This window comes from Gorilla gorilla, chromosome X, assembly GCF_029281585.2.
Source record: "Gorilla gorilla gorilla isolate KB3781 chromosome X, NHGRI_mGorGor1-v2.1_pri, whole genome shotgun sequence".
NCBI classification, from domain to species: domain Eukaryota; kingdom Metazoa; phylum Chordata; class Mammalia; order Primates; family Hominidae; genus Gorilla; species Gorilla gorilla.
The window spans coordinates 55,843,716-55,870,999 of NC_073247.2; the positions used below are offsets into that span (position 1 = coordinate 55,843,716).

At 37.7% G+C, this 27,284-nt stretch overlaps 1 long non-coding RNA gene across 1 annotated transcript in view; it reads left to right on the plus strand.

Annotated features, from left to right (window-relative positions):
* LOC115932037 (uncharacterized) overlaps positions 1–27,284 on the plus strand; it is a 188,440-nt gene that overhangs the window by 102,450 nt on the left and 58,706 nt on the right. The window contains exon 2 of the long non-coding RNA XR_010132609.1: positions 874–1,024. This is a non-coding gene — a long non-coding RNA (uncharacterized lncRNA). The remainder of the gene's footprint in view (positions 1–873; positions 1,025–27,284) is intronic.

Here is a 27,284-nt window from a genome sequence, read left to right on the forward strand (position 1 = left end):
TCTCAAGCAGGCCCCAGTATCTATTCTCTTCTTTGTGTCCATATGTACTCAATGTTTAGCTTCCACTTATAAGTGAGAACATGTGGTATTTGGTTTTCTGTTCTTGTGTTAGTTTGCTTAGGAAAATGGCCTCCAGCTCCATTCATGTTGCTGCAAAGGACATGATCTTGTTCTTTTTTGTATTCCATGGTGTATATGTATCCAATTTTCATAATCAAGTCTACTATTGGTGGGCATTTAGGTTGATTCCATGTCTTTGCTAGTGTGAATATTGCTTCAATAAACATACGAATGCACATGTCTTTACAGTAGAATGAATTAAACTGCAAAGCTTCTGCACAGCAAAAGAAACTATCAACAGAGTAGACAACCCACAGGATGGGAAAAAATATTTGCAAACTATGCATATGACAAAGATCTAATATCCAGAATCTATAAGGAACTTAAACAATTAACAAGCAAAAAAAAAAACCCCATTAAAAAGTGGGCAAAGGACACAAACAGACACTTTTCATAAGAAGACATACGTATGGCCAACAAGCATATGAAAAAATGCTCAACATCACTAATCATTTAAGAAATGCAAATGAAAACCACAATGAGATGCCATCTCACACCAGTCCAAATAGTTATTACTATCAAAAAATAACAGATGCTGGCAATGTTGTGGAGAAAAGGGAATGCTTATACACTGCAGGTGGGAATGTAAATTAGTTCAGCCACTGCGGAAAGCAGTTTGGAGATTTCTCAAAGAACTTAAAACAGAACTACCTTCTTGCTCCCTCTTAGGAGAAAATTCTTAAGTTTGTGTGCTTTCTCTTGATCCCACAAAGGTCAGGTGCTGACAGCCTCCTGTTTTTTTTTTTTCCTTAGGGTGGTGCCCTGAAATGCTCAAGTTCATGCGCCTTCCTCCAGTCCCACGGAGTCAGGCCAGCTAACCATTCATGCTCTTGAGCTATCTACAGAGGCTGACATTTGCCTTCTGCGGGAGTGTGCATAGGGAGCCAGTCATGGGTTGCAGCAGGTGAGAAATATAGAGCACTGGAGGTGCCTATGGGTCAATTGGTGGGGAGGTCATCAGGCAAGGAGTCCTCAGCACCTCATGGGCAGGCTTCCTGATGAAGTCTGTGAAGTGGTTGGTAGGATTTGTGGCCCTTTGTTGACATCAGGTGACATCAGGCCCTAATTTCTGTGAGTCTCTGCCTCTATTCCCTGCTCTCAGCCTCTCCCAACCACTCAGCTATGCCGATCACGTCAGTATTCTATGTCAGACAAGAAAAAATGTTGCCCTCTTGGGCAGCATCCTGAATGCCTGTGGAAGCTGAGCACTCACTATGTTCTCACAGTCCAAAGGAATTGTGGACCTGGGGGATCTGTCTGGGCACTGAGGTATGCTGCCTTGAGGGAGAGGTGATGGAAGTAAAGTGAAACTCTTCTTTTTAACCATCTTCAATGCATCTACTTTCAAATTTTTTGCTCCAATGTTGTGCCAGAACTTCTCCAGTATGCAACTGGACTCTCATAAAGGTGCTGTCATCCATGAGTGATTATCAACGCTTGTCTATGCTTCTGTGGAAAGATAATAATAAAAACGTCTAGTCTGCCATCTTGCTAATGTGATTCCTATCTAATACATCTATAGTGCTAAATATAAAGAAACATATTGACCCATGTAATAGCACCACACAAAAACTCTGTGGGGTGGGCAGTATTGTTATCCCCTTTTTATAGATGAGGAAACTGAGGCTCAGAGAAGCCCAAGGTCTCATAGCAAGTGAGCCAGCTGGGGTTCAGATTTGAATCCAGGCACTCTGGCTCCCGATGCTGGGTGTGTTTTTAACCATTTTATTATACTGTTACAGAATAAACGTGCACACAGTTTGTGATCCATAGTTAATGTTATAGGTAGGAAGAGAAATTGAAAAATATGAATAATTAAATAAATGTTAGACAAGTGAAGTAAAAAGTAGCTATAGAAGTTACAAAATGTTTTTCTGTCCTTGTGGTTGTGCACCTCTGGGTCAAGTGAAGCAAATATAATACCTCTTCTTTCTCCAGAAGAGTCACATGATCATGGCTTACTTTCCGTTATAAACTATGTGTACTTTAGAACAAACACATTGCCACTGAGTAAAAATTACAGTGTTACTTAAAAAAAGTGAATTATTTCAGAAGTTATAACCACCAAACAAGCTATTTTTAAACAATTAATTTCACAAGAGTACCAGGCCTAAATATACTTTCAAAACAGCCTTCAGACACCAAGCAAATTTATACAAGGCACAGTTTGACAAATCTAACTCTAGCTTTCCATTGTTAGCCTCAAAGCCAAGTCAATATGAATGCTGGGTGGTAGAAAGCTCAGAGGGCCGCTGCATGTTTGAGCTCTTGCTGGGGCTCTGGATTCTGACCTCTGAACACTGTGACAAAGTGGAGCCCCACTCTGAAGGGAATGGGCAGCAAAGACATCTGAATTTCCTTCCCTCCACGTGCTGTGCTATCGCCTAATTTTTATCTATCTCTTAGGAGCCAACGACAAATGGTTCAGGTGAATCCCAAGTTGTCTCTTTAGGGTTCTTAGAAAATGAGAGGTTTTTATGTCTGAGTACACAGTGAGAGAAAATGTTACTGATGTTCATTTTATTTATTTTTATATTTTAAGGGCTTCTAAGCCTAAAGACTTTAAGCATGCTGACCTGCCTGGAGAGCCCTGACCTATGCACAGCCTTACTTGTAAAATCCTGTGCTGATGATCCGAAGGCATTTCAGATCATAATTCTGGGGTCACCACCACTTGCGGTTATCATAAATACTTTTGAAGCAAATGAAGAATAGGAAAGATTAAAAAATCTTTAAGGTATAAATTCTACTGAAGCAAGAAGAGATTGCATCTCATCTGAAGAAAGTCCTATAAACTTCAACCACTTAAAACTATATGACAGATACAAAAACAATCTCAAAAAAGGAAGTAGTTCTGTGTGTGACTCAGAGAATAAAAGATTACAGCATTTAGTCATAAGATACTTTGACAGGCGGTTGTTTCAGTGAAAGCACACTGTGAGTCTTACAGCTTGGACCAGTCATCCATTTAATTAGTGTCACTGTTTCCTACTCTTGCCAATACTCTGTCAAGCACTGAAGATATAGTGAACAAGACACCAGCTCTTCCTTCTTGGAGTTTATAGCTATTGTGGGGACAGGCAGGTAAACAGGCAACTTTAATTCCCACACTTGGGTTGAATGCATTATGGTACAGTACCACACAGGATGCCAGATGCATCTAGAGTATTCACCTGAAAGATAGAGTAGGAGAAAAAGTAGGGGAAGGTGGAGGTGCAGGTGGTGGTAGTGAAAGCGAAAAGCATTCCAGGCAGAAGCAGAAGCAACAGGCAGTTGAGAAAGAGCTTTGTGGATTAAAGCAACTGCTAGTAAGTTCAGTTTGGCTAAAATCTATAGTTGCAGAGGGGGTACTAGGTAAAGATGAGATTGAAGAAATGATCAGGGGTTAGATTCTGAAGGTTTTTTTAAAACTAGTTGAGGAGATCCACTCTATTCCTAAGGCAGTGTGGAGTCTGGATAGGTATGCCATTGGTCTGGTCAGGTTTTATCCTACCCATTTCAGGAGTAGCTGGCAGGGCTGGCTTCATGGGCATGTGAGCAGTATAGTTACGCAGGACCCTATGCTTAGAAGAGCCCTGATCTGGGAGCTTAATGCTACCTGGTCACCATCTTCAAATTCTTAATAATTGTATTTTGGAATTTGTGTTTTGTAAATGATGTCTGAATGGACAACGGGGCATATGCAAGAAGCTTGGAGCCTCAACTCAAGCAAGGTCTTGCCTCCTGCCTCCAACCTGAGACAGCTTCTCAGCCATATGCTCCCCTGCCCCTGATACCCCATGTCGCACCTTACCTGAGCCCCAACAGCTGATACTCTTTGTCCCTGTCAAGGGCATGGGTATGAGTGTGGGGAAAGCAGGGTTGTGTGCTTTCACTCTGTGGAATCCCTGGATGGGCATGGCAGTGGCTGTCCCTGCCCTTAGACTGGTAGTACCATGTCATATCTGGTAGGCAATTGTGTGTCTTAGTGAGGGCAATCCCCTTGCCCACCCCTGATCTATGTACTGACTGTGTCCTGGCATGGAGGTTTAAAGATCTGTAGAGGTCATCCATCTGTTGTGGATTGGGGCAGCAGACCATGGGAAGAATACTTGCTGGAATTCCCCAGGCTCCACTTCTCTGTTGGAGTGTTGGTTCAGCAGCTTGGGGGAGGAGGAACCTGTTGACTATCAGGCCCAAGTGAGTATACCCCATGTAGCAGGCAGAGGCCCCAGGTGTCTGGGAGAGTCTGCACTTTTCCTATGAGTGTCCCATGTTGAGACTGCTGTCAACTTGCTCTGTCTTGAGGGATCCTCTTTTTCTCCTTGCAACTTCCTGAACCTGGTTTGTGTCTGTCTCTTCAGGCCAACTCAAAGCACCTTCCACAAAATACAAACTGTGAAGTTTTGGTGATTCTGCATATGGGTTAAATACTCTAATATTTGCAATTCAAACTGATATTACACAATATAAAGAGGAATGGTAAAATTTATGCTAGTAACTTAAAACCTTTCATTTTTCTTTAATCAGAATGATAGTAAATTACAAATAAAAAAACACTGTGACAAGTCAAGAGAGATGGGTAAGAAAGGAAAAGGCCTCTGTATACTTCTACTGACACTATTTTCCTTCTTTTAAAACAAGAGGCCCCACATTTTCATTTTGCACTGAGCTAGCAAATTATGCAGGCAGTACTGGTAGCTGGAAAACACAAATAGACCTATAATAAGTCAGATGGGGAGATGCTAAAATCTGATATCATCTATAGTTCAGGATGACTAATGATTCTAAAGCAGTGATTCTCAAACTTCATCCTCCACTAAAATCACCTAAAAGGCTTAATAGAATACAAATGACAAGGTCCCCACCCTTAGAGTTTCTGATTTGGTAGTTCTGAATGTGACTTCACAGATTTAACTAGTTCCCAGGTGATGCTGATGCTTCTGGTCTTATGAACACTTATCTAATACTATGCGTGATGGTTTGCACCTGCATAGGAAGAGCCAGTGCAGGCTTAGATGTAGAGAGATGGTAGTGAAGAATCAAGGAGAGCTCCTTCCTTGAGTGAAGATTGACAGAGATAGAGGGGGACATAGAGGGGAGAAAGGCACAGAAGATGAACACTATCCACTTTACAATTTTGGCCAGGCTCAGGACCAACCCACTGCTTAACTCCAGGGCCATTTCAACCACCCCTCCCCCAATGGAGCAAAGAGGGAAGCCACTGGGGGTGTATAGTTCTATGCTTTACCTGTCCAGATGTAACAGATGTCTAAGATCATGGTTGGGAAGGTAGGTGTGAATGTATACAGTTTTAGAAGAGAGGAAGTCCAGATATCTCTGTTTGCAGAATACAAGATTCTGTATTTAGAAAACCCCATCGTCTCAGCCCAAAAACTTCTGGAACTGATAAGTAACTTCAGCAAATTCTCAGGATACAAAATCAATGTGCAAAAATCACAAACATTTCTTTACACCACCAATAGGCAAGCAGTGAGCTAAATCATGAATGAACTCCTATTCACAATTGCTACAAAGAGAATAAAATACCTAGGAATACAGCTAACAAGGGATGTGAAGGATCTCTTCAAGGAGAACTACAGGCTGTAGCTCATGCCTGTAAATCCCAGCGCTTTGGGAGGCCGAGGCGGGGGGATCACTTGAGGTCAGGAGTTTGAAACCAGCTAGGCCAACATGGTGAAACCCTGTCTCTACTAAAAATACAAAAATTAGTCGGGCGTGGTGGTGCATGTCTGTAATCCCAGCTACTCAGGAAGCTGAGGCAGGAGAATTGCTTGAACCCAAGGGGCGCAGGTTGCAGTGAGCCGAGATCATGCCACTGCACTCCAGCCTGGGAGACAGAGTGAGACACCGTCTCAAAAAAAAAAAAAAAAAGTTTGTAATTTCTAAGATAACCACTAAAATATTGATACTAATTGGTATAAGCACAAAACCAATAGAGGCGATAATGTGAAATAATGCAATATTTAAATAATAATAAAATAGTGTGGTAATTGCACAGGGCTAAACCAATGAATTTGTAGACAGCCTAAAGAATACAGAAAGAGATCTCAACATACACTCAAATGTCTTTTCAAAATCAATCTTCCGAAATGGTATCATAGGGAGATTAAATACATTATATATGTACATACTTTTCTTAGTTGAAGATAATTAATGGCCTATCCTCTTTACCTTGATTTCTCTGGTCTTCAATTTTTTATCTTGTGATGTGGTTTCTCAAATCTCTTATCATCCCATTTCTTCTCCTGGGCATACTCCATTTCGTCCACATCTTTAAGGGACGCTTTCCGGAAGGGGGCACAACACTTCAGGGATGGTCTGATTGTCCTGAAATGGGATGGAATTGTGATAACTTAGGGTTTGTCAGCTAATTTTAGAAGATTCTCCCTATCTGTGTACACTGAGCTTAGAGATAATGGAAACCTATGTCATTCCACACTTGATCCTATTCATCCTCTATCCTCATTCTAGAAGTTAGTCTTATGAACCCAAATTCAAGAACTCTACACAGTTTTTATTACCTTTTCTCCCACTGGATCTGTGCCATAATTTTAGCCTGAATTACTCTTGTGCCCAGAATCTGTCATTCCAATACATTTGCTAAACCCAACCTACCACATTCTTTGAATTTAATAAGCATGCCTTTCAAGAGTTCATTCCAGAAACATGGGACAGGATAGGCTCAAAAGTTCAGAGCATGTAGATTCTCTGACAATGAGAATTGTATATTTCAAAGAGTCAGCTAAAGAGAGTCCTTGAAGTCCAGTATAGGTAAAACAAGTCCTCATCTGCCAAGGTTGCTTGGGTTTCATCCAGCTGGTGATTCATTGAAATAGAGTGGTAAACAAAACAAAGACACTCTAGGAGGGAAGAGGCAGCTAAGGTTTTTCTCTGTGGAAATGCCATTGAGTCCATTCTTGACCTCATCAAGTAATCCACTTCCTCAGTTCTCCTACTCCCTGAATACAAGAAGCCATCTTAAAGGCAGTTTTACAAGCCTTTAAAAAAGGAAACATTTTCCCTCTCACTCTTTTTACCTCTGGAAAATTCCTGCTCACTTTTCAAGTACCAATTCAAATATCACTTTCTCTCTGTTGTGTCCTTGACTCTCTACCCTCATCCTCTATTTCCACTACAGGGATAAATAATAGTTTGCTCATAGTTGCACACAAACAATAGTTTGTTCCTCTAACATTATATTCATTCTGATATATTGCAGTCAATGATTTATGCGTATGATTCACTAGTTTGAGTACTTCTCAAGAGCAGAATTTGGGTCTAACTTGTCTTTGTTTCCTCAGTAGCTTGCATAGGGCTTGGCCCATAAGAGGTGCTCAGTAAGTGTTTATTAAATGAAAAAAATACCTTTTGTGCACCTTTCAAATGAAAGTCTAGTCTAAAGTGGTTTAGACATCTATTACTATACAAATAAGATAATGTGTCTCCAATACACACAGTTGGCTGCTATTTATGCAGGATTAGCTGCTATAGAAGTTTTATCCATGACACCATTGGGCACAGAACTAGAAAAATTGAGTTGATTATTTCCTTCAGAAAGAATTGCTGTTAAGGAAATGCTCAGAGTTTGAACATTACATCCACAAAGTTGCTCTGCCATCCTGATTTTATTGGATCAATCGATCAATTTGTCAGAAAGTAGCTCTGGTGTATCCAGGTGCTCTGTGAAGTAAACATGAAATATCCCTGAAAGTATGCTACTCCATACCCTTCTGTACAAAGTCATAACATTCTGAAAATTTTTTTACTAATTAACTAAATTTATACTATTTTTCAAGTAAATGTTATGCAGCATCCTGTTTGAAACTTTTGTAGAGCCTGGTGTATGATTTTCAATTGAGAATAAATGTATATGTAGTAAAATCTTAATAAAGTGGATCCTATTTAACTATAACAACAAATTAAATTTAGGTAAAAAAGACAAATGAGAAGAAAAAACTAAGATCAGGGGATTTATTTAAGAAAATAATTTTTAAAAATTTATTTCTTGCAGGAAGTCAGATTAGACTAGAACGTGCTTTGTAATATTTAAAATTAAGACAACAAAAGCAAATCAAGATCTAATTTTCAGGTAATCATGGTTCTTTACAGTGAACTAAAAACATACTACTATGGTTTCTCACCCATGCCACAGTTTTTTAAAAGTGTTTTGAGTGATCAACACTTACTTTTAAAAGCTTGGTGATTTGTCTGTTTCCTCTTTTTGTGTCTTTCACACTCATCTCCAGGGTCCCTGAAAGCCTTCTTCCCTGCCACACCATTCCCAGCTCCATTTTGCACCTCCTAGAACCAATCTTGCATCTAGAGTACATTTAAAAAGCCCAGTGTACAAATTCTGCTTTCCCTATGTACTTGGCTTTGATACCTGGCCTCTTGCCTAATTGCCATCTCCTTTTGCTCAAGTTGTGAAGCTAAGGTCCCTGTGTTGGTTCTTGCAAAGGAATCTTGCTCAACTCCCCTTGTAGTCAGAACTCAAGACCCTCCTTGCTTTCTATAGTCCTGTTGAAACCTGATCCCTTAATCTTACCTTGTTGTTGGACCTAGACACTGAATGTTCTTGCCTACCTTGTCTTCCCATTAACTGACAAGAGTCCCACGATGTTTCCTGTACTCGTTTAGCCAAATGTCTTCCTGCTGCCTGCTGCTGAGTATTTATAGGTACTCTAAGCACCAGTAAGTTATATGAGAAAGAGGAATCTGTACCTCAGTTTTTGGAGGCAATTATTTTAGATGTTATTCTTAACTAAAGTTATGCATTAGAATCATCTGGGGAGCTTTTAGAAACACAAATAAACTGGCCTTAACCCATGCTTAAGTTTAAATTTTTTTGAGATAATTCTCATATTACCTATAGATAGAATTATAGAAGGCTATAAACGCCTTTAGGAGCTCATTCTTTGTCCTTTATTCATTTGCCTGCCTCCCTTCCTTCCTTCCTTCTTTCCTTCCTTCTCTTCCTTCTTTTCTTCTTTCCTATCTTCAACTGCTATATGTACAGTGCCTGACATGTAACAGGCACTCAGAAACTGGCTGCTCACTGATTGATCATCAGGGAGATGGCAGCTGAGTAGATGGATCAAGAATTCTGAATTTACTAAAATGTGGCCCATCTTGATAGAAATGTGACTCCATTTTCTATAACAGCAGTTCTCAAGCTATTTGGTATTAGGACCCCTTTATATTGATAAAAATTGGACTTCAAAGAGCTTTTGTTTATGTGGACTATGTCTATTGATATTTATCATATTAGAAATTAAAATCGAGAAAATCTTAAAGCACAAGAATACACAGAAATGCATTCCATTAGCCATCAGAGTGATTATGTCATCGCTCATCATGTAGCCTCCAGAAAATGCCATTGTACACACATGAGAAAATAAGAGGGAAAAAGGAACATAACATCTTAGTTTTGAAAATAGTTTTTACCTCATCAGTCCCCTGAAAGGGTCTCAGGGACCCCTGGGATTCCCAGATTACCCTCTGTGAATTCCTGCTCTATAAAGACAAAAACTGATGGAAGAAATAATCCTTGGAAGAAGGCTGGAAAGTAAAAAGAATGGATATGTGTTCCAAAAGCAGGCAAAGCATAGAAATCACATCTAGGAATAAGCCCAAAGGCAGCCTGTGGGTAATATAAGATTGTATGAAAGTATAGGCAGAAATTTAAAGTAATTCTATTTGATAGCAAATATTTATAAATCATACCCGAGCATTTGTCCTTGTCTTGTGTATTACTTGTGTTTAAGCAGAAATTCATGTTGATATAACAGGTGATGTTTTAAACAAAATAATTTTATGGAGAAAGCATAGAGAGTTGGGTATGCCTTCAAAACCCTTCTCTTCTCTGCGATGCATAAAAAATAGCTTAAGCAGGTATAGGTAGAGTCTCTGGACCCATACCTACCTTTCCCTAGTTTAGACCGGTAATTTTCAAACGTGAGCGAACATGAGAATTACCAGGAACATTTGTTCAAATGCAGAGGTTATGATTCAGAATATCTGCAGTGGGCCCTCTATTCTACATGTTTCTGAGCATATGGGAAGACATTTTGAGAAATGGTGCCTTGTACTAGACAAACAAAAATTTTATCTGGTGGTGTTACCTGGATGGCTACAGGGAGGTATAATTTGCCTCATGGACTTTTGCCTTGCACACCACTACTTAATTTAGGAAGAAAATAATCACATTCTTTGATCACAGAGTTTGGATTGTGGCTTGAAAATACTGGTTTCATCAAGTAAAATGAAATTCTTTCTTTGGGACATTCTTTGTGTTGAGTACTTCCAGCCAATATTGAGCTGACATGAGGGAACCAAAACATTGGGACATTTGGTTTTCCTGTCGAGGTGGGAACAGACAGTGTATGACAGCACATGCTGTTTATTCTACAAGAGAAAGAAGGGAGGAGGGGCTGTTTATTGGCACCAAGTAACTGAATGCTGAAGAAGGCTGGCATTTGTGTTAGAAGGGTTGAGACCGCTTTAAACATTGCAATTATATTTGAGTCCAGTTCACCTTATTGTGAAAGATGGCAGTAAACCCAACTCATTCCCTTTTACTCACAGCTCCAGAACAAATGCCCCCAGATTTTACTGCCCACCAAAACAGACAGAGGAGGCGATTATGTAGTTCTGGTGGGTGAAGAGTTGCCTAGCAGTTTGTTCTTTACTGATGAGGAGGGAGGCTTTCTTGCTAGTCACCTTGGGATGTGGCAGACTTCCTCTGTTGACACCCACAGGCTAGGAACATTTTCATGAAAAAGAACATGATTTTGCATCTGATTCTTTTGAAGGAAGATTAGCAGATAGGAGGATTTTTTTTTAATTGCTAGTTTTTCAAGTTGGAGCTCAGCAGGCCAGGATGTCTGAGGTCTCATCTGTGACACTGGCCATTGTTTGTGAATGACAGTGGGACATTGTATGTGAAGGCAGCAGGAGTTAACACAAAAGCAGCCTTGGAGGCTGGGGAGCAGTGGAAAGGACAGATAGAAGAAGCAGGGAGGTACTGGGGAGAGGAGGGAAGCGGAGGAGAAGGCAGGGGAGGGAGCCCAAGGACATCTGTTCTCACTATGGTGCTCATAACACTCAGAAACTATTGTCCAGCAGATTGTAAATTTCAAAAGCACAGAGCATTTTTATCTACAATCTCTTTGAATAAGAGTGAATTGCCTATTGAAAAGCAGAAAAAACAATGTTCGCTCTTTTGATAATGAAGATTGCAGGTCATATCCCACAGAGAGACTGTAGAGCACAGCTTGGGTTTTCTGTTTATTGCTCTATCAAGGCTTAGCAGGCATGATTTTTCTCATAACCCCCTTTCCAACTCATTCTGTGAACATGCCACATTAGTGGTGACCAGAGTCTCTATTTCTTCCTCAATTATAAATGATAACAGTAAAAGTTTTCTTTGATGGATAACTTTTTTCTGGAAATGCCAAGAACCAGTTTATGGGTAGCATTAGAATGGGTCTACTGGGATGCTCTTCTGTGGTTGTAAAAATGGGAGGATGACCTGGTGATACAGTTTGGCTGTGCTCCCACCCAAATGTCATCTTGAATTGTAGTCCCCATAATCCCCACATGTTGTGGGAGGGACCTCATGGCAGGTAATTAGATTATGAGGGTGGTTCCCCCATGCTGTTCTCATGATAGTGAGTTCTCATGAGATATGACAGTTTTATAAGGGGCTTTTCCCTGCTTTGCTTGGCACTCATTCTCTCTCCTGCTGCCCTGTGAAGAGGTGCCTTCTGCCATGATTGTAAGGTTCCTGAGGCCTCCCTAGCCATCCAGAACTGTGAGTCAATTAAACCTCTTTCCTTAATAAATTACCCAGTCTCAGGTATGTCTTCATAGCAGCGTGAGAACAGACTAATACAGTAAATTGGTACCACAGAGAGTGGGGTGCTGCTATAAGGATACCTGAAAAAGTGGAAGCGACTTTTGAACTGGGTAACAGGCAGAGCTTGGAACAGTTTGGAGGGTTCAGAGGAAGATAGGAAAATCTGGGAAAGTTTGAAATGTCCTAGAGACTAGTTGAATGCCTTTGACCAAAATGCTGATAGTGATATGGACAATGAAGTTCATGCTGAGATGATTTCAGATGGAGATGAAGAACTTGTTGGGAACTGGAGTAAAGGTCACTTTTGCTATGCAAAGAGACTGGCAGCATTTTGCCCCTGCCCTAGAGATCTGTGGAACTTTGAACTTGAGAGAGATTATTTAGGGTATCTGGCAGAAAAAATTTCTAAGTGGCAAAGTGTTCAAGAGGAAGCAGAACGTAAAAGTTTGGAAAATTTGCAGCCTGATGATGCAGTAGAGAAGAAAAACCCATTTTCTGGGGAGAAATTCAGGCTTACTGCAGAAATTTGCATAAGTAATGAGGAGCCAAATGTTAATCACCAAGACAATGGAGAAAATGTCAGAGACCTTCATGGCAGCCCCTCCCATCACAGACCTGAGGCCTAGGAGGGAAAAATGGTTTCGTGGGTTGGGCCCAGAGTCCCCCTGCTCTATGCAGCCTCAGGACATGGTGCCCTGCGTCCCAGCTGCTTCAGCTCCAGCCATGGCTAAAAGGGGAGAAGGTACAGATTAGGCCATTGCTTCAGAGGGTGCAAGCCCCAAGCCTTGGCAGCTTATGTGTGGTGTTGGGCCTGTGGGTGCACAGAAGCCAAGAACTGAGGGTTGGAAACCTCCACCTCGATTTCAGAGGAATATGGAAACACCTTTATGTCCAGGTAGAAGTTTTGCTGCAGTTTCTACATTTTAGCATATATTCATTCACTTTATTTAGTTTCCCAAATTTATTTAAATATGAAAACTTTTTAGAGGGACACTTAAAAATAGTGTAGTTTCCAACAAAGATTAGAGTTTATCTAAATATCTCTATTGTAGAGAAGAGTTCAGAGGAAAAATCAAGGAATAACCCTGGAAATTTTTTATTTGGCACAATTTTGGTGGAATGAGAAGGGCTGACGAGGCAATAGTGAGAAAATAACTGTCAGTTGAATTTGCAGATGGTCCTAAAAGAGAAGTGCTTTCAAATGCCAATGAATAGTCATTCATATGATAGTTTTGTCAAGATTTTTAAATCAACAATTTATCAATCAGACAAGAAGCATTTGCAAAGTGAGCACATGTTCAAAATAGTTCTAGATATTCTGTGTGCTCCCTATCCCCATTTGTGCCTCCAGACCCACCCTCTACCCTTCTGTGCTCTGATCACTCTCTCAAGAGATTGACCTGGGTATACCATATCAATGGTCTTCCTCATGCTCTGACTTCCAGTTAGACTTGTCCAATGGGAAGCACCAAGAGGAGATTAGAATGGTGACTTCTGTTAGCTATTCCCCCAGCTCTCCCACTGCAGGCTTATTAAGGCTGGGTGTATTACTCTACTGAAGGTCACAGGCCTCACCACATAATTTTCTCTCTGAGTCCAAGTTCTGGTAAGCACACTATCCCTTCACCCCCTCAGGCCCAGGGGTGATAATAACACCTCTCTGTAACCTGCCCTTGGTCATGTAGTAACCCTTGTGGGAGATCCCTTAACAATGACCTCATCTTGGTTAAAACAAAGAAAAAAAGTTCCTTTATTAAAATTTCCTTAAATTACCTCAATTGCAGTATTTCCTCAATTTCTGCCAGAGCTCTAACCAATATACTCTGAGAAATTAAATAAAACAAAACAAAACAACAGTGTAAAAGACATTGTCCCCACCTTTAGGGAACTCATGAGCTCATTGAAGAAGGTCATGATGTATAATGATCACAGGAGGAATAAATATTAGCACATACGACACCCGCTACACCAGAAGAGCGATACTACAGAGCATTGGGTTTTACTTTCTTTTTTCTTTTTTGACAGCTTTATTGAGGTATAATTTAAAATGTACAATTTGACAAGTTCTGACATATGTATTTACCAGTGACACCATCAAAAACATCAAGATAATGAACATATCTATCACTTTCAAAAGTTTTTTTTTAATTTTAATTTTTAGTTTTTAATTTTTTTCAATTTTAATTTTTATTTTAGATTCAAGGGGTACATGTACAGGTTTATTAAATGGGTATATTGTATGATGCTGAGGTTTCGGCTTCCACTGATTCTGTCACCAAGACAGTGAAATAGTAACCAATAGAAAGTTTTATGGAACTTGTGCCCCTACCTCCCTCACTCCTTTTGAAGTCCCTAGTGTCTATTGTTCCTCTCCATATGTCTATGTGTGCTGGAAGTTTAGCTCCCACTTGTAAGTGAGAACGTGATATTTGTTTTCTGTTTTTCTGTTAATTTACTTAGTATGATGGCCTCCAGATGTATCCATGTTGCTGCAAAGGACATGATTTTATTTTTTTATGTCAGTATAGTATTCCATGGTGTATATATACCATGTTTCCTTTATCCAGTCCACCATTGGTGGGCATCTAGGTTGATTCCATGTCATTGTTCTTAATAGTGTTGTGATAAACATATGAGTGCATGTGTCTTTTTTGGTAGAATAATTTATTTTCCTTTGAGTATGTACCCATTCATGGAATTGCTGGGTCGAATGGTAGTTCTATTTTTAGTTCTTAGAGAAATCCCCAAACTGCTTGGCTGAATTAATTTAAATTCCCACCAATAGTGTATAAGTGTTCTCTTTTCTCTGCAGCCTCACCAATGTCTGTTTGGTTTTTTTTTTTTTTGATTATTTAATTATAGCCATTCTGACTGGTGTGCAATGGCATCTCATTGTAGTTTTGATTTGCATTTCTCTGATGATTCGTGATGTTGGGCATTTTTTCATATGTTTGTTGGGTGCTTGTATGTCTTCTTTTGAGAGGTGTCTGTTCATGTTCTTTGCCCACTTTTTAATCAGGTTGTTTGTTTTCTGATTGTTGAATTATGTTTCTTATAGATTCTGGATATTAGTTTTTTGTTGGATGCATAGTTTGCAAATATTTTCTCCCATTCTGTAGGTTGTCTATTTACTCTCTTGATAGTTTCATTTACTGTGCAGAAACTCTTTCATTTAATTAGGACCACTTGCCAATTTTTGTTTTTGTTACAATTACTTTTGAGGAATTATGACTTAGTCATAAATTATTTGCCAAAGACGATGTCCAGAAGGCTATTTCCTAGGTTTTCTTCCAGAATTTTTATAGTTTGAGGTCTTAAATTTAAGTCTTTAATCCATCTTGTTGATTTTTGTGTATGGTGATAGGTAGGTGTCCAGTTCCGTTCTTCTGCATATGGTTAGCCAGTTTACCCAGCACTATTTTTTGAATAGGGAATCGTTTTCCATTGCTTATTTTTGTAGACTTTGTTAAAGATCATTTGGTGGTTGTCTCATTGGTCTATGTATCTATTTTTGTACCAATATGAGGCTGTTTTGGTTACTGCAGCATGTTAGTATAGTTTGAAGTCAGGCACTGTGATGCCTCTGGATTTGTTCTTATTGCTTAGGATTGCTTTGACTATTCAGGCTCTTTTTGGGTACCAAATGAATTTTAAATTTTTTTTTTCTGCTTCTATGAAAAATGACGTTGGTAGTTTGATAGGAATAGCATTGAATCTGTAGATTGCTTTGTATAGTATGGCTATTTTCAAGCCATGAGCATGGGATGCTTTTCCATTTATTTGTGTCATCTATGATTTGTTTCATCAGTGTTTCGTAGTTCTTCCCATAGAGATCTTTCACCTTGTTGTTTAGATGTATTCCTAGGTATTTTATTTTTTGTTGCTATTGTAAATAGGATTGCATTCTTGATTTAGCTCTCAGCTTGAATGTTTTTGGTGTATAGAAATGCTGCTGGTTTTTGTACATTGATTTTGTACCCTGAAACCTTACTGAAGTCATTTATCAGTGCCAGGACCCTTTCAATGGAGTCTGTAGGGTTTTCTAAGTATAGAATCATTTCATCAGCAAAAAGGGTAAATTGACTTTCTCTTTTCCTATTTGAATGTCTTTTATTTCTTTCTCTTGCCTTATTGCTCTGGCTAGGAATTTCAGTACTATATTGAATAGCGGTGGTGAGAGTGGACATCCTTGTCTTGTTTCAGTTCTTAGTGAAGATATTTCAAGCTTTTGTCCTTTCAGTATGATGTTGGCTGTGGAATTGTCATAGATGGCTCTTATTGTTTTGAGGTATGTTCCTTTGATGGCTAGTTTGTTGAGGGTTTTTATCATGAAGTAATGTTGGATTTTATCAAAAGCTTTTTCTGCATCTATTGAGAAGATCATATGTTTTTTTTTTTTAAATTCAGTTTATATGGTGAATCATGTTTATTGATTTCATATGTTGAACCATCCTTGCATCGCAGGAGTGAAGCCTACTTGACTGTGGTGAATTAACTTTTAGAATGTGCTGCTGGATTTTGATTGCTAGTATTTTATCAAGGATTTTTGTGTCTATGTTCGTCAGGAATATTGGCCTATCATTTTCTTTTTTCATTATGTCTTTGACAGATTTTGGTATGAGGATGATACTGGTTTTATAGAATGAGTTAGGGAGGAATTCCTCCTTCATTTTTTGGAATAGTTTCAGGAGTATTGGTACTAGCTTTTCTTTGAACACCTGGTAGAATTCTGCTTTACTGCAAATCCATCTAGTTCAGGGCTTCCTTTGATTAGTAGATCTTTTTATTACTGATTCAATTTTGGAACTCCTTATTTGTCTGTTCAGGATTTTAATTTCTTCCTGGTTCAATCTGGGATGGTGGTGTATTTCCAGGAATTTATCCATTTTATCTAGATTTTCTTGTTTGTGTATGTAGAGGTGTTCATATTGGTCTCTGAGTATCTTTTGCATTTCTGTGAGATTGATTGTAATGTCACCTTTGTCACTTCTGATTGTGCTTATTTGGATCTTCTCTCTTTTTTTTCTTTGTTAATCTAGTTGTTAAGCTATCTATTGTGTTTATTCTTTCAAATAATCAACTTTTTATTTTATTGATCATTTGTATGGTTTTTTTGGGGTCTCAATTTCATTGAGTTCAGCCCTGATTTTAGTTATTTCTTTTCTTCTGCTAGCTTTGAGATAGTTAGTTCTTGTTTTTCTAGTACCTTTAGATGCAATGTTAGATTGTTAATTTGAGATCTTTCTATCTTCTTGATTTAGGCATTTAGCACTATAAACTTTCCTCTTAACTAATTGCTTTTGCTGCATCCCAGAGATTTTGGTATGTTGTGTCTCCATTTTTATTTATTTCAAAGAATTTTCTGGTTTCTGCCTTAATTCCTTTGTTTACCCAAAAGTCATTTGGGAGCAGATTGCTTAGTTTACATGTAATTGGGTGGTTTTGAGGGTGGTATTGATTTTTATTTTTATTCCACTGTGGTCTGAGAATATGCTTCATAGGATTTTGATTTTTTGAAATTTATTGACACTTGCTTTATGGCCAAGCATGTGGTCATTCTTAAAGTATGTTCTATATGCAGATGAGAAAAATGTATATTCTGTGGTTGTTGGGTATTCTGTAGATATTTATTAGGTGCAATTGGTCAAGTGTTGAATTTAAGTCTGGAATTTCTGTTAGTTTTCTACCTCAGTGATCTGTCTAATGCTGTCAGTGGGGGTGTTGTAGTCTCCACTATTATTGTATAGCAGTCTAAGTCTTTTCCTAAGTTTAAAAGTACTTGTTTTATGAATATGGGTTCTCCAGTGTTGGATGCATATATATATTTAGAATAGTTAAGTCTTCTTCAATGAAACTTTTATCATTATGTAATGACCTTCTTTGTCCTTTTTTTACTGTTGTTGGTTTAAAGTCTGTTTTATCTGATACAAGAATAGCAACCCCTGATCTTTTTTGTTTTCCATTTGCATGATAGATCTTTCTCCATCCCTTTACCTTAAGCCTATGGGTTTTGTTACATGTAAGATAGGTCTCTTGAAGACAGCAGAAGGTTGGTCTTTTCTTTTTTTTTTTTTTAATCCAATTTGCCACTCTGTGTCTTTTAAGTGGAGTGTTTAGACTGTTTACATAAAGGTTAATATTTATATGTGGGCTTTTGATCCTGTCATGGTGTTGATAACCAGTTGCTTTGTATTCTCGATTGTGTAGTTGCTTTATATGGTCTGTGGGTTATGTACTATTACATATGTTTTTGTGGTAGCAGGTATTGTTCTTTCATTTCTATGTTTAGAACTCCCTTAAGCATAGTTTGTAAGACCAATTGAGTGGTAACAAATTCCCTTAACAATTGCTTGTCTGGGAAAGATTTTATTTCTCCTTGCTTATGAAGCTTAGTTTGGCGAGATATGAAATTCTTGGTTGGAATTTCCTTTCCTTAAGAATGCTACCAATAGACCCCCAATCTTCTCTGGCTTGTATGTTTCTGCTGCAAAGTCTGCTGTTAGCCTGATGGCCTTCTCTTTATAGGTGATAGGACCTTTTTCTCTACTTTCAAGGTTTTTTCTTTCATGCCCATCTTGGCAATTCTGATGATAATGTGTCTTGGGGATGGTCATCTTATATAGTGTCTCACAGGTGTTCTCTGAATTTAATCAAGATGGATTAATGACCTAAATGTAAGACCAGAAACCATTAAAATTCTGGAAAAAAACCTAGGTTTTCAGAAAAACTTTTCTGAACATTGGCCTATGCAAATAATTTATTACTAAGACCCCAAAAGCAAATGCAACAAAAACAAAAATAAATAAATAGGACCTAGTTAAATGAAAAGGCTTCTGCACAGCAAAATAATCACCAGAGTAAACAGGCAATCCACAGAATGAGAGAAAATATTTGCAAACTATGCATCTGACAAAGGACTAATATCCACAATCTACAAGGAGTGCAAACAAATCATCAAGAAAAACAAAACCTCATCAAGAAGTGGACAATTGACATGAATAGACATTTCTCAAAAGAAGATGTAAAAGTAGCCAACAGCCATATGAAAAAATGCTCAATATCACCAATCATCAGGGAAATGCAAACTAAAATGACAATGAGATACCACCTTACTCCAGCCAGAATGACCATTATTAAAAATCAAAAAAACAATAGATGTTGGCATGGATGTGGTGAAAAGGGAACACTTACACACTGCTGGTGGGAATGTAAATTAGTTCAACCTGTATGGAAAACGGTATGAGATTTCTCAAATAACTAAAAGTAGATCTACCATGTGATCCAGCAATCCTACTACTAGGTATCTATCCAAAGGAAAAGAAGTCATTATATCAAAAAGACACCTGCACATATATGTTTATCACAGCATAATTCACAGTTGCAAAAGATATGGAACCAACCTAAGTGCCCATCAACTGATGAGAGGATAAAGAAAACGTGGTATGTATACACCATAGAATACTACTCAGCCATAAAAAAGAATGAAATAATGTCTTTCACAGCAACTTGGATGGAGCTGGACACCCTTATTCTAAGTGAAGTAATTCAGGAATGGAAAACCAAATACTGCATGTTCTCACTAATAAGTGGGAGGTAAGCTATGGGTACACAAGGGTATACAGAATTGTATAATGAACATTGGAGACTCAGAAGCAGGAAAGTAGGGGAATGAGTGATTTAAAAACTACACATTGGGTACAATGTACACTACTTGGTGATGGGTGCAGTAAAATCTCAGACTTCACCACTACACAATTCATCCATGTAACCAAAAACCACTAATACACCTAAAGCTACTGAAATAATTTTTTAAAAATATCCTTTGTAGAAATATATACTTTCATTTTGCTTGGGTAAATACTTAAAGGTTAATAGTTGGATCATATGGTAGGTGTATGTTTATCTTTTTAAGACACTATCACACTCTTTCCCAAAGTGGTTTTAGATTTCCACTAAAAGTGTATGAGAGTTCCATTTCCTCCACATTCTCACCAACACTTGCTATGGGCAGTCTTTTTAATGCTATCCATTTAAATAGATGTGTAGTGGTTATCTCATGGTGGTTTTAATTTGTATTTCCCTAGTGACTAATTTTGTTGAGTACCTTTTTATGTGCTTATTTGCTACCTATATATCTTCTTGAAGTATGTGTTCAAATCTTTTAAATTGGGTTTTTAAAATTACTGAGCTTTCAGAGTTCTTTACATATTCTGGATACAAATTCTTTATCATATGTGTGTGTGTGTGTGTGTGTGTGTGTAAATATATAGCATACATATGACACATTTGATATAATATGTATTTCTCCCAGTATGCATCTTGTCTTTTCATTCTCTTTAGCAATGTCTTTATAAGAGCAGAAATTTAAACCTTAATGACATTTGATATGTTTTTTTTCTTTTATGGATCATTTTTAAGTGATGTATCTAAGACATCTTTGCTTAATCCAAGGTCATGAGGCTTTCTTCTAAATTTTTGTTCTAGAAATTTTATACTTTTAAGTTTTACATTTAGGTCTATGATCCATTTTGAATTAATTTTTGATTATGGTGTGAGATATAGGCTGCAGTTCTCTTTTTTCTATGTGGATATCCAATTGTTCCAGCACCATTTGTTGACAAGATTTTTCTTTCTCCACTGAATCGCCCCTACACTTAAAAAAAAAGAAATTCAGTTGACCATATATTTGTGGGTCTATTTCTGGACTCCTGTTCATATTTGTATATCTTTACACAAATACCACACTGTATTGATTACTATAGCTTTATAATAAGTCTTGCAGTAAAATGATGTAAATTCTCCAAGTTTTTTGTTGTCTTTTAAGCTTGTTTTGGCTACTTTAAGTTCTTTGCATATCCATTTGAATTTTAAAATTCAGTTGTCAATTTTTACAAAAAGCCTACAGAAATTTGCCATGAGTTTGCATTGAATCTGTAGTTCAATTAAGGGAGAACTAACATCTTAAAATATTCAGTCTTTCAATTCATGAATAGGGTATATCTATCTATTTATTTAGGTCTTTAATTTCTCTTAGCAATATTTTGCAGTTTTTCATGTGTAGATCTTTCATATCTTTTGTCACATTTTTTCTTAAGTATTTAATATTTTGATGCCATTATAAATGGTATTTTTCAATTTTTCACTGTTTCTAGTACTTTGTATAAAAAAACTATTGATTTTTGTATATTGGTCTTTTCTCCTACAACCTTGTTAAATTCACTTATTAGTTCTTAGACTTTTTGTAGATTTCATCAGGTTTTCTACATATATGATCATGTTGCAAATAAAAATAGTTTTACTTCTTCCATTCAAATCTGGTTGCTTTTATTTCTTTGTCTTGCCTTATTAGGCACTGACTAGAACCTCCAGTGTGACTGGACATCCTTGTCTTGTTCCTAATCTTAGAGGCAAAGCATTCAATCTTTCACCATTAAGTATGATATTAGCTGTGGGTTTTTTGTAGATGCCCTTTATCAGGTTGACAAATTTTTCTTCTGATCGTAGTTTACTAAGAGATTTTAAAGAATTTTTAAATCAGAAATTGGTATTGGATTTTTGCTTTTTTTTAGGACCATATAGGTGATCACATTTATTTTCTTTTTAGTTTTAATATGGTGAATTACATTCTTTGATTTTTTTAAATGTTAAGCCAACTTTGCATTTCTTTGAAAAATTCCACATGGTCATTATGCATTGTCCATTTTGTTGGATTTGGCTTGTTAAAATTGAATTTCAAATTTTTGCATCTATGTGTATGAGAAATATTGGTTTTTAGTTTTCTTTTCATGAAATGTCTGTCTGATTTTGGTATACAGGCATTTGTGGCCTCATAGAAAGTGTTGGGAAATCTTACATTGTTTTCAATTTTATGGAAATGTTTGTAAAATTAGAACTATTTATTTTTTCTTTTCCATAAGTTATTGGGGTATGGGTGGTATTTGGTTACACGAGTAAGTTCTTTAGTGGTGATTTGTGAGATTTTGGTGCACCCATCACCCGAGCAGTATACACTGCACCATATTTGCAGTCTTTTATCCCTCGCTCCCCTCCCCATCTTCTCCCCAAGTTCCAAGTCCATTGTATCATTCTTATGCCTTTGCATCCTCATAGCTTAGCTCCCACACATCTGTGAGAACATACGATGTTTGGTTTTCCATTCCTGATGTTACTTCACTTAGAATAATAGTCTCCAATCTCATCCAGGTCACTGCAAATGCTGTCAATTTATTCCTTTTTATGGCTGCATAGTATTCCATCACATACATATACCACAGTTTCTTTATCCACTCACTAACTGATGGGCATTTGGGTTGGTTCCACGATTTTGCAATTGTGAATTGTGCTGCTATAAACATGCATGCACAAGGATACTTTTTGAATAATGACTTCTTTTCCTTTGGGTAGATACCCAGTAGTGGGATTGCTGGATCAAATTATAGTTCTCCTTTTAGTTCTTTAAGGAATCTCCACACTGTTTTCCATAGCTGCTGTAGTAGTTTACATTCCCACCAGCGGTGTAGAAGTGTTCCCTGTTCACCACATCTGCGCCAACATCTACTGTTTTTTGATTTTTTTATTATGGCCATTCTTGCAGGAGTGATGTGGTATCACATTGTGGTTTTGATTTGCATTTCCCTGATCATTAGTGATGTTGAGCATTTTTTTCATATGTTTGTTGGTCATTTGTATATCTTCTTTTGAGAATTGTCTATTCATGTCCTTTGCCCAGTTTTTGATGGGATTGTGTGTTTTTTTCTTACTGATTAGTTTGAGTTCATTGTAGATTCTGGATATTAGTCGTTTGTCAGATGTATAGATTGTGAAGATTTTCTCCCACTCTGTGGGTTGTCTGTTTACTCTGCTGACTGTTCCTTTTGCCATGCAGAAGCTCTTTAGTTTAATTAGGTCCCAGCTATTTATCTTCATTTTTATTGCATTTGCTTTTGGGTTCTTGGTCATGAAATCCTTGCCTAAGCCAATGTCTAGAAGGGTTTTTTCCCAATGTTATCTTCTAGAGCTTTTATGGTTTCAGGTCTTAGGTTTAAGTCTTTAACCCATCTTGAGTTGATTTTTATATAAGGTGAGAGATGAGGATCCAGTTTCATTCTCCTACATGTGGCTAGCCAATTATCCCAGCACCATTTGTTGAAAAGAGTGTCCTTCAGAAAACCAACCACATGTTCTCACTCATAGGTGGGAGTTGAACAATGAGAACACATGGGCACAGGGCGGGGAACGTAACACACTGGGGCCTGTCGGGGGGTGGGGGGCTGGGGAAGGGATAGCATTAGGAGAAATACCTAATGTAAATGATGAGTTGATGGGTGCAGCAAAGCAACATGGCACATGTGTACCTATGTAACAAACCTGCAGATTGTGCACACGTACCCTAGAACCTAAAGTATAATAAAAATAAATAAATAAACAACAACAAAAAAAGAAAAGGGTGTCCTTTCCCTACTTTATTTTTTTTTGTTTGCTTTGTCAAAGGTCAATTGGCTGTAAGTATTTGGGATTATATCTGGATTCTCTATTCGGTTCCATTGGTCTGTGTGCCTGTTTTTGTACCAGTAGCATATTGTTTTGGTGACTATGGCCTTATGGTATAGTTTGAAATCAGGTAGTGTGATACCTCCAGATTTGTTCTTTTTGCTTAGTCTTGCTTTGGCTATGCAGGCTCTTTTCTGGTTTCACATGAACTTTGGAATTGTTTTTTCTAATTCTGTGAAGAATGATGGTGGTATTTTGATGGGGATTGCATTGAATTTGTAGATTGCTTTTGGCAATATGGTCATTTTCACTATCTTGATTCTAGCCATCCATGAGCATAGGATGTGTTTCCATTTGTTCATGTCATCTATGATTTCTTTCAGCAGTATTTTGTTGTTTTCCTTGTTGAGGTCTTTTGACTCCTTGGTTAAGTATATTCCTAAGTATTTTATTATTTTGCAGCTATTGTAAAAGGGGTTGTGTTCTTGATTGGATTCTCTGCTTGGTTGCTGTTAGTGAATAGAAGAGCTACTGATTTGTGCACATTAATCTTAATCCAGAGACTTTGCTGAATTCTTTTATCAGTTCTAGGAGCTTTTTGAAGGACTCCTTAGGGTTTTCAAGGTAAACAATCATATCCTCAGCAAACAGTGACAGTTTGACTTCCTCTTTACCTATTTGGATTCCCTTTATGTCTTTCTCTTGTCTGATTGCTCTGGCTAGGACTTCCTGTACTATGTTGAAGAGGAGTGGTGAGAGTGGGCATCCTTGTCTTGTTCCAGTTCTCAGAGGGAATGCTTTCAACTTTTCCCCATTCAGTATTATGTTGGCTGTGGGTTTGTCATTAATGGCTTTTATTACATTAAGGTATGTCCCTTGTATGCTGATTTTGCTGAGAGTTTTAATCATAAAGGAATGCTGGATTTTGTCGAATGCTTTTTCTGCATCTATTTAATGATCACGTGATTTTTGTTTTTAATTCTGTTTATGTGGTGTATCACATTTATTGACTTGTGTATGTTAAACCATCCCTCCATCCCTGGTATGAAGCCCACTTGATCATGGTGGATTATCTTTTTGATATGTTGTTGGATTTGGTTAGCTAGTATTTTGTTAAGGGTTTTAGCATCTATGTTCATCAAGGATATCGGTCCGTAGTTTTCTTTTTTGGTTATGTCTTCTCCTGGTTTTGGTATTAGGGTGATACTGGCTTCACAGAATGAATTAGGGTATGTTCCTTCTTTCTCTATCTTGTGGAATAGTGTCAAAAGTATGGGTACCAATTCTTCTTTGAATGCCTGGTAGAATTCTGCTGTGAATCTGTCTGGTCCTGGGCTTCTTTGTTGTTAATTTTTAAATTACCATTTCAATCTCACTGCTTGTTATTGGACTGTTAAGGGTATCTAATTGTTCCTGATTTAAGCTAGGAGGGTTGTATTTTTCCAGGAATTTATCCATCTCTTCTAGGCTTTCTAGTTTGTGTGCATAAAGATGTTCATAGTAGCCTTGAATGAACTTTTGTATATCAGTGCTGTCCATTGTAATATCTCCTGTTTCATTTCTTAGTGAGGTTATTTGGGTTTCTCTCTTTTCTCAGTTAATCTTGCCAATTGTCTATCAATTTTATCTTTTCAAAGAACCAGCCTTTTGTTTCATTTATCTTTTGTATTTTTTTGTTTGTTTTGATTTCATTTACTTCTGCTCTGATCTTGGTTATTTCCTTTCTTCTGCTGGATTTGGGTTTGGTTTGTTCTTGTTTCTCTAGTTCCTTGAGGTGTGACCTTAGAGTGTCAGTTTGTGCCCTTTCAGTCTTTTTGACATAGGCATTTAGGGCTATGAACTTTCCTCTTAGAACCACCTTTGCTGTATCCCAGAGGTTTTAAGAGGTTGTGTCACTATTGTCATTCAGTTTGCAGAATTTTTAAATTTCCATCTTCATTTTGTTTTTGACTCAATGCTCATTCAAGAGCAAGTTATTTAATTTCCGTGTATTTGCATGGTTTTGAAGGTTCCTTTTGGAGTTAATTTCCAGTTTTATTCCACTGTGGTCTGAGAGAGTGCTTGATATAATTTCAATTTTCTTAAATTTATTGAGGTTTGTTTTATGGCCTGCCATATGGTCTGTCTTGGAGAATGTTCCATGTGCTGTTAATAGAATGTGTATTCTGCGGTTGTTGGCTGAAATGTTCTGTATGTATCTGTTAAGTCCATTTGTTCTAAGGTATAGTTTAAATCCATTGTTTCCCTGTTGACTTTCTGTCTTGATGTCCTGTCTAGTGCTGTCGGTGGAGTATTCAAGTCCCCCACTATTATTGTGTTGCTGTCTATCTCATTTCTCAGGTCTATTAGTAATTAGTAAATTTGGGATCTCCAGTGTTAGGTGCACATATGTTTAGGATTGTGATATTTTCCTGTTTGACAAGGTCTTTTACCATTATATAATGTCCCTGTTTGTCTCTTTTAACTGCCATTGCTTTAAAGTTTGTTTGGTCTGATATAAGAATAGCTACCCCTGCTCGCTTTTGGTGTCCATTTGCATGAAATGCCTTTTTCCACTCCCTTACTTTAAGTTTATGTGAGTCCTTATGTGTTAAGTGAGTCTCCTGAAGGAAGCAGATACTTGGTTGGTGAGTTCTTACCCATTCTGCAGTTCTGTATCGTTTAAGTGGAGCATTTAGGCTATTTACATTCAATGTTAGTATTAAAATGTGAGGTACTGTTGCATTCATCGTGCTCTTTGTTGCCTGTGTACTTTGGTTTTATTGTTTTATTGTTTTTTGTTTTTGCTTTTTAACTTGTATTTTTGTTTTATAGGTCCTGTGTGATTTACGCTTTAAAGAGGTTCTGTTTTGATGTGTTTCCAGGATTTGTTTCAAGATTTAGAGCTCCTTTTCACAGTTCTTGTAGTTGTGGCTTGGTAATGGCGAATTCTCTCAGCATTTGTTTGTCTGAAAAAGACTGTATCTTTTCTTCATATATGATGCTTAGTTTTGGTGGATACCAAATTCTTGGCTGATAATTGTTTTGTTTGAGTAGGCTGTAGATAAGGCTCCAATCCCTTCTGGTTTGTAGGGTTTCTGCTGAGAAATCTGCTGTTAATCTTATAAGTTTTCCTTTATAGGTTACCTTGTGCTTCTGTCTCATAGCTTTTAAGATTCTTTCCTTTGTCTCAACTTTGAATAACCTGATGACAATGTGCCTAGGTGAAGATCTTTTTGCAATGAATTTCCCAGGTGTTCTTTGTGCTTCTTGTATTTGGATGTCTAGGTCTCTAGCAAGGCCAGGGAAGTTTTCCCTGATTATTCCCTCAAATATGTTTTCCAAGCTTTTGGAATTCTTTTCTTCCTCCAGAACACCAGTTATTCTTAGGTTTTGTCATTTAACATAATCTCAGACTTCTTGGAGACTTTGTTCATATTTTCTTATTCTTTTTTCTTTGTCTTTGTTGGATTGGGCTAATTTGAAGACCTTGTTTTTGATCTCTGAATTTGTTTCTCCTACTTGTTCAATTCTATTGCTGAGACTCTCCAGAGCATTTCATATTTCTAAAAGTGTGTCCAAAGTTTCCTGAATTTTTGTTTGTTTGTTTGTTAAGCTATCTATTTCCTTGAATATTTCTCCCTTTGCTTTTTGTATCATTTTTTAGATTTCTTTGCATTGGGCTTCACCTTTCTCTGGTCCCTCCCTGATGCTTAATAACTAACCTCCTGCATGACTCAGCAGAGGCAGCCATAATCCTGCTAGGTACGCAACTCCAGTGACCTGGGAATCTCACCCACATCCCACTCAGCAGCCACAACAGGGCCTGCCCGAG